This window comes from Ochotona princeps, chromosome 5 (genome assembly GCF_030435755.1).
Source record: "Ochotona princeps isolate mOchPri1 chromosome 5, mOchPri1.hap1, whole genome shotgun sequence".
NCBI lineage: Eukaryota > Metazoa > Chordata > Mammalia > Lagomorpha > Ochotonidae > Ochotona > Ochotona princeps.
Window position 1 is genome coordinate 59,140,916 of NC_080836.1, and position 13,628 is coordinate 59,154,543.

Consider the following 13,628-nt stretch of genomic DNA (forward strand, 5'->3'; position numbering starts at 1 on the left):
CTCCCTGCTTAGCATGGATCATTGACAAAATATTATGGGAGAGATATTAATTGGAAGAGTTGTATAACAGCTAATTTTATATGCCAACCTGGAGGGTGTTCTGGATAATATGAACATTTTTAAAAAAGCTTTATTTATTTGAAAGTCAGAGTTAGAGAAGAAGAGGCAAACAGAGACAGGGAGATAGATAGATAGATAGATAGATAGATAGATAGATAGATAGATAATCTTTTATATAGAGATCTTCAATTCTCTCGCTTATTCTTCAATTGGCCACAATCTATTCTTCCTTCCTTCATTCCTTCTTTCCTTCCTTAAGATTTATTTCTTTTTATTGGAAAGGCAGATACATAGCGAGAAGGAGATTTATAGAGAAAGATCTTCTATCCACTGGTTATCTCTCCAAGTGGCTCAATGGCCGGAGCTAAGCTGATCTGAACCAGGAGCCAGGAACTTCTTCCAGGTCTCCCATGCACATGTAAGGTCCCAACACTTTGGGCCATCCTCTACTGCTTTCCCAGACCATAGTGGGGAGCTGGAAGGGAAGTGGAGCAGCTGGGACGTGAACCAGCACCTATATAGGATCCCAGTGCATGCAACCTGAGGATTTAACTATTAGGCTATCATGCTGAGTGAGTTTCTTCTGATAAATCTCATTCTATTCACACATGTAACTTATTAGTTTCATTTTGCTGGATAACCTTGACTAATATAGATTGATTTCCAGTTTATATGGGATCAAAAAATATAGAAAGAGGGAATAGTAACAAAACAATGTGGTAAGAAGACTGTGGTTTCACTCTAAATATGTAATTAGCCACCTGTATTATCCCAAGTGGGTCACAAGGCACATGAAGCTTCCACTGTATCATATAAAATTTAGGATCTTTTCCAGTATTAACATAGATAATATCATAAATTCTTGGATACCCTCTGCCTGAGGGAAGATTGCCATTTCTCTGAGACATTTTTTTTGAGTATCCTGGTACTAAAAATTATGGGAAAAAATGTACACAATGCAGACATTTGTCTAACATAAAGAAATGAATTTTTATCATTGATGGATTAATACAGAAATGCAAGACCATTTGTTATTTTATACACAAAAATCAAAATGCTCAATTTATTCACAAAACAAAAAAGTCTTATGGAGAGCAATTTCTTTGTTTCTTTTAATATCATCATTAGAGAGTTAAACAATTCTAAGCGCATAAAGGACAGAACAATAAATAAATCAACCTTCAATATACCTCCCAGAAATGTGAGTTGAGGGTCCTTGAGGCATCGAATAGAAAGCCAATGGGAGATATGGATGTACTTGTATCAGTACCTTAAGCATTTCCTGTTTCCTGTTATGTGTTTTACCAAATGGTTTTGCTAAGTGATTTCTTTCTTTACTTCCCCTCCTGCCTTACTTTCACATTTTCTTTAAAAAAATCTATGTAATTAATTTTCTTGGTTTATTTTTTCTCATTGTGCCCATATATTCCTTTGTAATGAATATATATCCTTTTTATCTACATGTGGATCATTATTATCAACATTATTATCATTACAGGATTTCTGCACTTTCTAAGTGCTTCTTTTCTAAGTACCATGTAAAATATGGAGAATATGTAATTTGTCAAAATTGGAAGAAAAACATATAGAGCAAATACATAAATAATTACATAAAAATAAATGTTCCTGTTAGTAAAAAAGATTATTATTTCTATATTGTTGTTATATAATTTATAGACTTATTTATTTATCATTATTGGAAACTGATATATATAGAGAGGAAGAGAGGAAGAGAGAAAGATCTTCCATCTGCTGATTCACTTCTCAAGTGTCCACAACAGCTGGAGCTATGCCTCTCTGAAGCCAGGAGCCAGGAATTTCTTCCAGGTCTCCCATGTGAGTCCAAGGTTCTAAGGCTTTGGGCCATTCTCCACTTCTTTTTTAGGCCACAAGCAGGGAGCTGAACGGGAAGCGGAGCAGCCGGGGCTAGAACTGGCGCTCATATGAGATCCCGGCTTGAGGAAGGCAGTCACTTTTAGCCATGAGGCTACTGTGCCTGGCCTGTTACATAATCGTTATTCACAAATTTCAAACACTGAAAATGCAGATATAGAAGACATTCTTACATATTAAAAATGATAATTGCATTATTCTCATAGCATTTGTTGTGTTCTAATAAATTATGTTCCCATTCTGAAAAAATAGAATAGAATGGTCTGAATTTATGTTGCAGTCTTTTTATGTGTTTTTCACACTTGCATCTTCCACAGGTATGCAAATCAGGTCTCCTATGCAGGATCCAGTGACAGCCTACCTGGGTTACCAATAGTATTCTTAGGTAGTTCTTTTACCAGTAATATGTGGGGCCTTGCTTGCAGGGATTCTGTACATTTATTTGTCATTGCCTAAGAGTAAGTTGTCTGTCTTGTATCATTTTGCATTTTTAAATTTATCTTGTGAGCCCACTGCTTGGAAATTGTGTCTATTTATCATTTCTAAATGTCACCTGCAACTGATTGCAATATACCTGCTGTCTGATACCCAGGTGAACTTGATAGCCACCCAGAAATCATTTCTTGCTTCTTTTTCCCAAACAATCAATTCATTATGCTTCAGTGAACCAAACTCTTTTTAGAGACTTCCATTTCTGAGGCCAATTGTGCTGTCTTGACAAATAAAAACAAAAATCTGACATGACAGCATGATGGCTCTACCTACAAGTGCCTGCACCCTATATCGGCAACAGTTATGTCCTGACTGCTCCACTTCCCATCCAACTACCTGCTTGTGAATTGGGAAAGCAGTGGAGAACGGCCCAGTGCCTTGGGCCCTTGCACCAGCATGGGAGAACTGGAAGAAGCTCCTGGCTCCTGGCTTTGGATTGGCTCAACTCTGGCCATTGTTGCCATTTGGGGAATGATAACAGTGGATAGAAGATCTTTCTGTTTCTCCTTCTGCCTGAAAATCTGCCTTTACAATAAAAATAAACAAATCTTTGAAAAAAATCCACTTTGTTTGTAGTAGAATAAGGTCACCAAACTAAAAAGAGCGTCTCTGCAATTTGAGGGCATCTTAAAAGAACACCTCCCCTCTGCCCACCCCGCCATTCTAAGTAGTCCTCTTCATGATGCTCAAATGCTGACATGCATATTTTTCCTCCCATAGAACAAAAAGGTGAGATGTGTACCCTGATGCTTCACTGAAACATTTCTGGTATTATGTCTTCCATTTTGCAAATTTCTTCAGTTCTTTTTTTTTCTAATATATAGCTTCCTATGCTTTGCCAAAATTCTCCATCATCATGCACATTGGCCACAAGCCCTCTTGAATCTGTTAGTATTTTTACATAAATATTTTGAAATCCATATTTAAATAATTCCAACCTCTGAATCATTTATGGATCTTCTTTAAAATATTTATTTGTTTATTTGTTACATTTGAAATGGATAGAGAGGGAGAGGAAGGTTGGGAGAGACAAAGAGATGGAGGAAGGGTGGGAGTAAGAGAGAGAGAGAGGGAGAATATGAGTCTTCTACCACTGCTTCACTTCCCATATATCTCAGCAGTCATGGCTGGCCATGCCAAACCAGAAACTGGGCCCCAAGTAATTGAGCCATCACCTGATGTCTTTTAGGGTGTATTTTAAACTTAATGGGAAGAGGAATAGCTGGGATTCTAATCAAACACCTAACATGGGATGCCATGGTCTCACGTGGTGATTTAAAACCCTTCGGCAAATAGCCCCCCAATTTTTCTTCATCTTATAATACTTTTCTATTTTGACCATGGACACATCTTCATGCTTGTTTGAGCATTTCATAATGTTTGATTGTATAAAAATGTTTCATATATAAAGGATAGCAGAAACTGAAGTTAGTATTTCCCTCCTAAAGGGAGCATGCCATCTCTTTCACCAGGTTGCTGAAGGGGCACCTAAGGTTACATGGTCATCTGTTGTTTTTGAGCTGCTCATTCACTGATGTTTTAATTCACTGGCTTCAGTGATTATAAGGTGGGGATTAGGACTTTCTCTTCAGTGGTGTTTAGAGAGTAAACATTGGCAAAAATTTCAGGCATTTCTTAGTGCTTTGTAGTTACATGGCCAACTTTTCTAACTATGGGTGACCATCATCTTCACGTTTTAAAAAAAGCATGCATTTAATTATTGATTTGACATGGCAGAGTATTCCTATCTGCTGGTTTACTCCCTAAATGCCTGCAGTTCCATGGCTAGGTGGGGTCATGAACCAGGAGTCAAAAGTCAGACGCCAAGAGCCAGGAACGCAATTTGTATTTCCACATGGGTGGTATGAATCCAGTTACTTGAGCTATCACTGCCATCTTCCAGTATCTGAATCAGCATAAAACCTGAACCAGGAACTAGAGCTGGGAGTCAGTACTACACACACAGATATGGGACACAGGATCCTAATCTCTGCCTTAACCACTAGGCCATATGCCTGCCCCATTCTTCATATTCTAAATGCAAGCTTTTGGAGTTGCTGGTGAATTGTCTCCACACCAGATGAAGAATGATGGGAAGGGGTCCTTGTGTGGGCACAGATGCATCCATGACAGGTTCTTTTCAGTTGTATTATGCAATGCTGTGTGGTAGTTTCAAGTTTGCTGAAAAGGCTGCTCATTCTTCCTCATGCGCATCTGCAGTACATTTGTCTCCTATGAAAGGATATTTATTTTTCCAATTGACTTATTTAAGTTTCTTGGTATCTTTACATTTCTTATTATTTTAATATTATGATGTTTCATCTTATTTGGGTTATTTTGGATGTAAGGGTGAGCACCATGGTCTCCTGACTTTCTATGGATTAGATGAACTTACTTTACATACTCTTATTTTGTCTTTTTATCTGGGATTGAATGCTTTAATTATTAAATTTAAACAGTATCATTGAAAACTGTGGACTGCCATAAAGTTTAGTTCTGTTTGTGTTTTTGTGTTTCCATATTCTTTCATTGTCATTGATTTATAAATATTTTTCATTGCTGTTTTATTTCATTTCTCTATAGGAATTCTGAGGAAGAAGTGTGTGTGTGTGTGTGTGTGTGAGATTTGAAATACTGCGTCAAGAGACGAAATTCAGAATAATTCAGGCTCTGGGAGGCAGTTTGGGGTCCTCCTTAAATCCTAATATTTGATGATATCATCATGAGGCAGGTTCCTGGTGCTATCCAGAACTTTAAATAGTGATTGTTATTAATTGAATGAGTGAAGCGAGTGTTTTCTTTTAACAAATATCAGCTGTGTAGTTTTAAAAAAAACTATGAATTTAAAATTAGATAAATATTTTTATCCAGTTAGAACTTTTTCCCTCCAATTTATCAGTGACAGAGCACTGTCTCCCATTACCTATAGTTTCTGTTTCTTGTTTTCTGAAAAGCATTGCTTTTGTGCATTTTATTACTCTTCTTTAATACATAATGGCTCATGCTACTTATATTCTGTTTAAGTTATTTGAATTATCGGATGATAAGTGATCCTGAACATTTTTCATGAGTCTTTTGGCTATTTGTATTTTATCCTTTGAATAATGCTGTTCATATCCTTTGCCCATTTATTTAACTTGAAAATTAAACAGAGGGAAGGAGGGAAGGAGGGAAGAAGAGAAGAGAGAGCTTTCATCTGCCAGCTCACTCCCCAAATGGCTGCAATGACCAGAGCTGAGCTGATCCAAAGCCAGGAGCCAGGAGCTTCTTCCATGTTTCCCACATGGGTGCAGGGGCCCAAGGACTAGGACCTTCCTTCACTGCCTTGCTAGGCCACAAGCAAGGAGCTGGACCAGGAAATGGAGCGGTCAGGACTTAAACCACACCCATATAGGATGCAGGTGTGGGAAGTGGAGGATCAGCTTGCTATGCCACTACACTGGCCCAACTTTATCCATTTTTTAACTGGATAGTTTGATTTGTATTACTGAGTTTCTTGAGCTTCTTACAGATTCTAATATTAATGTTTTATCAGATGCACAGTTTACAAATATTTTCTTCCATTCTGTCAGTTGCCCCTTCACTTTGAAACTATCTCCTGTGCTGTGCAGAAATTTCCAAGTTTGCTGTGATCCTATTTGTCTATGATTTTCTTTTATTAACTGTGCTAATTGGGTCTTTTTTAAAAGATTTATCCATTTTTATTGCAAAGCCAGATATACAAAGAGGAGGAGAGACAGAGAGGAAGATCTTTCGTCCAATGATTCACTCCCCAAGCGGCTACAATGGCCAGAGCTGAGCTAATCCGAAGTCAGGAGCCAGGAGCATCTTCTTGGTCTTCCATGCAGGTGCATAGTTCCAACGCTTTGGGCCATCCTCGACTGCTTTCCCAGACCACAAGCATGGAGCTGGGATGGGAAGTGGAGCTGCCAGGATTAGAACCAGCGCCCAATGGGGATCTTGGTGTATACAAGATGAGGACTTTTAGCTGCTAGGCCACGCACTGGGCCCAATTGGGTCTTAATGCAAGAAGTCTTTGTCAATGTAGGAATGTTTTTGCAGTGTTTATGTTTTTCTCTAGCTTAGATCCTTGATTGTGAGTTGGTTTTGGCAAAGGGTATGTGGAGTAGGGGTCTTGTGAACTTTCAATCTTTCCAACATTATTTCTTGGAGAGAATATCCTTTCTCCAGGGAATGATCTTGCTTTGCCTGTAGATTAACTAATTGTACATGTGGGAATTAATTTCTGTGGCTTGTATTCTGTTCCTTTGGTCAACATGCCCATTTTTGTGCCAATACCAGGCTTTTTGATTAGAATATCCCTGTATTAGGTCTTGACATTTGGTATCGTATTACATCCACCTTTGTTTTCATTGTTTTAAAATTATGTTGACTTTTCAGGCTCTTTTGTGTTGCCTGATGGATTTTAGAATTTCTTTATCTAGATCTGTGAACAATACCTTTTTGGCATTTTGTTTGGGGCCACCTTGAATTTATAAACTGATTTTTGTAACATGAATATTTTGATGACAATAATTTTTTTCATGAGCATGGAACTATTTTCCTTTTTTGAGTTTTCTTCTTTTTAAAATTAATTTTTAATATATTTCATTGTAGAAATCTTTCATATCCCTTTTTATCTTTAATTCGTCCCAAGTTTGAGGTTTTTAAACTGTTGCAGCTCTTACGAATGGGGCTGATTTTACAATTTTTTTCTCATTCAGAATATTATTGGCTTACAAGAATTCTACTGTGGGCCACTGATGTGACATTGTAAGTTAAGCTGCCTATTGCTGTGCTGGCATCCCATATGAGTACAGATTAGTCCTGGCTGCTCCGCTTCTGACTCAGCTTCTGCTAATATGCCTGATGAAGCAGGCATGACCCAGTACTTGTGCCCCTGCAGCCATGTGAGGGAAGAAGCTGTTGACTTCTGGATTTGGCTGCCACAGCCCCAGCTGTTGTGGCCATCTGGGGAGTGAACCAGAGGGAGGACTATTTATCCATCTGTCTCTGCTTCTCTCTCTCTGTGTCAGTCAGCCTTTCAAATAAATTAGTAAATCTAAAAACAAAACAAAAAATATTGAAGGGTCTGGGTTGTGACATACTGGACAAAGTTATTGCCTGCGTTGCTGGCATCCCATATGGGTGCTGGTTTGTGCCCCAGCTGTTCCCCCTCCAATTTAACTCACTTTAACCGCTATGCTATTGCACTGGGCCCAACTTTTCAATTTGTATTCCTTGATTTGTTTCTTGCCTGATGGAAGTCGTCAAAAGTTTCAGAATCATATTGGTAAGAGCGGGTTATCTTTGCCTCATTATGAATCTTAATGGAAATGACTTCTGGGTTTCTATATTCATTATTGATGTTATCTGTGGACTTGTCAAATACTGCCTTAGTTGAATTGAGATATGTTCACACTGTACTTGATATTTAATTTTTTTGAAAAAGATTTGGTTATTTTCATGACAAAGGCAGATTTACAGAGAAAAGGAGAAACAGAGAGAAGTTTTTTCATCCACTGGTTCACTCCGTAAGTGAGCACAATGGCTATAGCTGAGCGGATCCAAAGCCAGGAGCCAAGGGATATGAGCTGGTGGCCATTTGGGATCCCATGCTTGGAGGTGGAGGATTCACCAGTTGAGCCAGTGCACCAGCCCCGAAAGTTTTTTTTTTTTCTCTTTATAATGAATGAATGTTTATTTTACCAAATATTTCCTCTATCTATTGAGGTAATCATATGTTTACTATCCTACATTTTGTTGATGATGGGATGTATTACATTTATTAATTTGTGTTTATTGTACCAAACCTGTATCCCCAGGATCAATCTGGTTTTATCAGGATAAATGATCTTTTTATGTATTGCTGGATTTGATTTGCTTGCAATGTGTTTGATTTGCTTGCAATGTGTTTGATTTTTGCAATGTGTTCAGGAGTACTAGTCTAAGCTTCTTGTTTTTTATTTTACATCTTTCTATGATTTTGGAGTTAAGATCATGCTGGCCTCATAGAAAAGGGTTTGAAAGCAATTCTTCCCTTCCAAATGTTTTGAATAGCATGAAAATAATTGGTATTAGCTCTTCCTTGAAAGTATTGTAGAATTTAGTAGGGAAGCCATCCAGTCCTGAGCTTATCCATGAGAGCTCTCATTGTTGATTCACTCTGCCTTGCTTATTGGTTTAGTCAGGATTTATATACCTTCATGCCTCAATTTTAGTAAATTATATGTAAACAGTGTATTGGCATACAGCTGTATGTAATAATTCCTGAAATTCTTGGAGTTTCTTTGTATCATCTCCTTTGCTTTTTATGATATTATTAATTTGGAACTTTTCATATTTTTGGCTTATTTGGCCAATGATTCATCATTTTATTTATTTTTTCAAAAATTTAACTTTTTATTTTACTTGCTTTTTTGTACAGTATTTGAAATTTCTACTTTGTTTATTTGTTCTCTAATTTAAACTACTCCTTTCCTCCTGCTTATTTATTATTTGGCTTGTTATTGCTTTCCTAGGTTGTCGAGATGCATTGTTAGATCGTTTATTTGGCATTTATCTGAGTTTTGGAGATAGATACTCAATGCTATAAGATTTCCTTTTAACAATGCTTTTGTTAGATGCATAAGTCTTGTTAGGTTGTCTTTTCAAGTTTATTCATTTCTAGGAGTTTTTTTTTCTTATTTCCCATTTGCTTTGTTCTATGATCCATTCTTCATTCAGGAGTATATTTTCTAGGCTTCATGTGTTCATATATTTTCCAGAATTACTTTTGTTGCTAATTTTCAGAAATGATGCTTGATATAATTTCAATTTTCTTGAATTTGTTGAATTTTTCTTTTTACTAGACCAATGTTTGATAAGACTATTATTAAAAAATATTTATTTTTATTCTAAAGGCAGATTTACAGAGACGGAGAGAAAGATCCTCCATCCACTAGTTCACTCCCAAATGGCTGTAACAATTGATGCTAGACCAGGCCAAATACAGGAGCCAGGAGCTCCTTTCAGGTCTCCTATGTGGGTGCAGTGTCTCAAGGATGTGAGCCTTCTTCCACTGCCTTCTCAGGCTATAAGCAGGGAGCTCAGTGGCAACGGGAATACTCAGGACTTGAGCTGGTGCCCAAGGAGAGTATCATTATCATAGATGGCAGCTTTATGGGCTATACCACAGCAGTGGGCCCTGTTCCATGAACTTTTGAAGACTCTGCTCCTATAGAGCAGGTCGCTGAAGTGTCTTCAAATGAATTTAGGAACTGGAAGAGTTTATTATGCATTACAGTTTATATTCTCAATTATTAAAAACAGACATCATTCAGCATGGAGCAGATTCTTATTAGTTGCTTTTCCCACAGAGGCACGGTTGCTCAGACTGTTTTGGTTCCACATCACATGAGTTGAGAGTCTCTTCTGCTCATCGCTGTTCATGCCTCTTAGCGTTCTGGCTCAGGTGTTATCCCCTAAGACATTCAGAGTCATTCCCAAACGTGGGTAACCTCATTCATTTCATGATTTAACAACCACCCCTGAAAAGATGTTGATGGATTTTCCACAGAAGATAAAAATCAGACTGTCACTCAGAGTAGATTAAATTCAGTCTTGCTTAGAGATAAAGACTCTGACTTTATTGTATCTAAGCTGCCGTTCTCATGCTATTTAAATTGTGGTTGGATAGATGCCCAGTAGAGGGGAATTCAGACTGTAGTCATTAGTGTTCTTTATTGGGATCTCTATTTCTATCATTGAGCTAAAGAACAAGACATAAAGCCAAACTCTTAACATTCAGACTTCATGAGTCTTTGGTTGAAATTGTAATTTCTGGATGAGGTATCTGTCAGCACCTTGACTCTCTGCCAGTGACAACTAAAGCCATAGAAACGATGTAGCACAAAGCACCTGTCTCTTTAATAATTTATAGCGTGGTGCTAAATAAATAAAACAGGAAAATGGAAGAACATCCCAGCTTTATTCTCTCTGAACTTGCATATCTGTGGCACTCATGTTCACGAAAAATCTACTTTTTAAAGTTGTGGTTTGTAGCTATTGAAAATTACATTATTGTTGATGTATGTTTGCATCTACTGTTTTTCATTGGCGAAGTGACATAGAGGTTGATGGGTACATATCTGTTATAACAGCCATAATATTTAAAGGAAAGAAAACTTTTCATATTTTCTACAATTCAGTAAAATGTTCACAAGCTCATTTCTGTCATCCCATATAAACTATTGTGTAGTCCTTTGTGTGCCTTTGTGTTTCATACTAATAAGAGTAGCTTTGTCCATTGATGCTATTTCAGTTCGCTTCTTTTTATAAAGATTCATTTTTTTATTTGGAAGGAATTCTGAAAGAGGAAGAGGCGGAAGAAAGAGAGATGTGGGGATAGGGGAGAGAGAGAGAGAGAACTTCTATCTGCTGGTTCATTCCAGAGTGAACAGAAAGGCCTGGGTTGGTGCAGGCTGAAGCAAGGTAGTGCAAGATTCCACATGAGTCTCCCACCCTTGGGCAGGGTGTCCAGGCACTTGGACAATCTTCTGTTTTCTCAGCTGCATAGACAGGGAGCTGAAAGTGAGCAGCTGGGACTTGAACTGACTCTCCAACATAGGATGAAGTGTCATACATGGCAGCTTACCCCACTGTACTGTAACATTGGCCTCTCAATACTCCTTTAATTCTACTTTAATTTTGTTTACATCATTTCGCCATTTTTCCTTGGAGTGTCAGATAAGCATATGTTTTAGGCAGTGTGGGGTACATGGTCTCAGTTGCAGCTGCTCACCTTTGCTCTTGTAGTGCTATAGCGGTCATGGAAAACATACACATGAACAAGCTTGGATGTGTTCCAATAAAACTTAACCTATAGATACTAAAGTTTTAATTTATTAAATTTTCATGTTGTTAATTTTATTTTTTTTTTGACTGATGGTGTTTGCCTGAGGGGTACTCTCTAGCACCTGACCACACACAAAGCCTGAGCAAACAAGACCAAGTACTTCAAGTGATTGGTTCTCCCCACACACCCACAATGGCTGGAGTCCAGTCCAGCAGTCAGACACTCCATCTTGGTCTCCCAAGTGTGTGGCACGATGCCAGTGACTTGATCCATCACAGCTGCCATGCAGAGCCTGCATTGGCAGGAAGCTAGAGTCAGTATTAGAATTGGACTTTGAGTCCAGGTACTTCAATGTGTGACTGGGGCATTATAACCTGCAGGCTAAATGCCTGCTTCCTTCCTTCCTTTTGGTTTTTATAAAGTATTTAAATGTGTAAGACGTTTTTAGTTGTCAAGCTGTAAAAGACACAAAAACAGATTTAGCCCATGTAGTTTGGCCAGTTTAGTTTGCCAAGACTCAGTCTAAATCAGTTATCTTTAATCCTTATCTATTTCTCTCTTACTGTTCTCCTCACACACGATGTTAATCTACTTTGAAGTTAATTTTGCACCTTTTTAAAGAACTTGTACTTTTCATTTCCCCTTAATTTTACAAACACAGCTTAGTGTTATAAGTAGAAATGGATGAATAAATGTAGTAATCATCACTAATAGCTTTAATTGGATAAGGTAATACTTCATTGTTTTAAAGATTTACTTATTTTTTATTGGCAAATGAGATACAGAGAGAAGAGGAAAGACAGAGAGGAAGATCTTCGCCCAATAATTCACTCCCCAAGTGACCACAATAGCCAGAGTTGAGCTGATCTGAAGCTAGGATCTAGGAGCTTCCTCTGGGTCTCTCACATCGGTGCAGGGTCCCTAGGTTTTGGGCCGTCCTCGACTGCTTTCGCAGGCCGCAAGCTGGGAGCTGGATGTGAAGCGGGGCCTCTGGGACATGAATGGGCACCCATATGGGATTCTGGTGCGTTCAAGGTGAGGACTTTAGCTCTAGGCTACTGTGCCAGACCCAATACTTCCATTTTTATGTACTAAATATAAGTCAGACTCAAGATGAGACTGTATCATTCATGGCATGATTTTGCACTGTGACTGCTTAAAAACAATGTTTCAATCTATTAACAAATCAGTATTTATTGTTAATTTTTCTTCTATAAAATGTTATCCACAATAATTAATAATAAATCATCTGTACTTACAAGCAAACTATTTTAAATCCCATTACGTTGAACACACATTTAAACTGAGACAAATTGCAAACAGATACATTGATTCCAAATAACCATCCAAATGATTTCTCTAATGGTGTTCAACATCCTCATAAATGCTTTGATACCATTCCTATGTGGGTCAAATGTTACCTTCCCTTGAATGAGGATTTATGTTGTCATTTGCTTGTCAGAAGCACAATGCAACAGAGTGATTCTGTGTAATTTCCATGGGTACGTCAGAAAAGGCCATGTGGCTATTGTCTGATTCTCATGAGACACTCATCTGGGGGCGTGGGGACTGTTCTGAGCTGCCATGGTAGTGGATCTAAAGGTGGGTACTCTGATTGACAGATAATTTGTCAGACAACTATTGATATGAACAGAGAGCCCAGTCCAGCTGATCCTGCACCCCCTGCCAAAACCTGGTTGTAACCTCATCAGAGACTCCAAGTGAGAAATACCCAGATGAGCCCTTCCTGGACTCCTGCTCATACAACTGTAAGCAGAACAAACAAACAAACAAACAAACAAACAAAAACAAACAGTAAGTAATAGTTAACTCGGAACAGTATTCTTAAGTAAGCAATATAGCAGTTATAAATAACTCAAGCATTTCTATGTTTAGTTTGTATTTGTATCCTTCAACAAGTTAACAAATACCTGGAAGCACAATTTTTCTTTATTTGCAACTGAAGAAATAATAGGACTTACCTTATAAGGTTGCATGAGAATTAAACTAAAACATACTTGTTAAGAATCTGATAATAGTATTCCATAAAAATTAAAATATGACTATCAAACAGACAAGCAAGCTAGTGAGCATGTAACTTGTGCTCCATGGTTATGTTAATGTTTTTATGTTGTGTTTTTAAAATTCCAGATGATTTCAGAACAAGATGACTAATACTTTCATCTTGCACTGGACTGTGCAAATTATGTTGTTGACCCTATGCATGTGCATCCAAACACATACACACACAACTATGAAGTATCAGACAACACCAGGATTCTTCTGAATGTCTGTGGAAAAGGAAACTAAAACATAAGTTTATCTTGATGCAAATTTGTGTGAAACA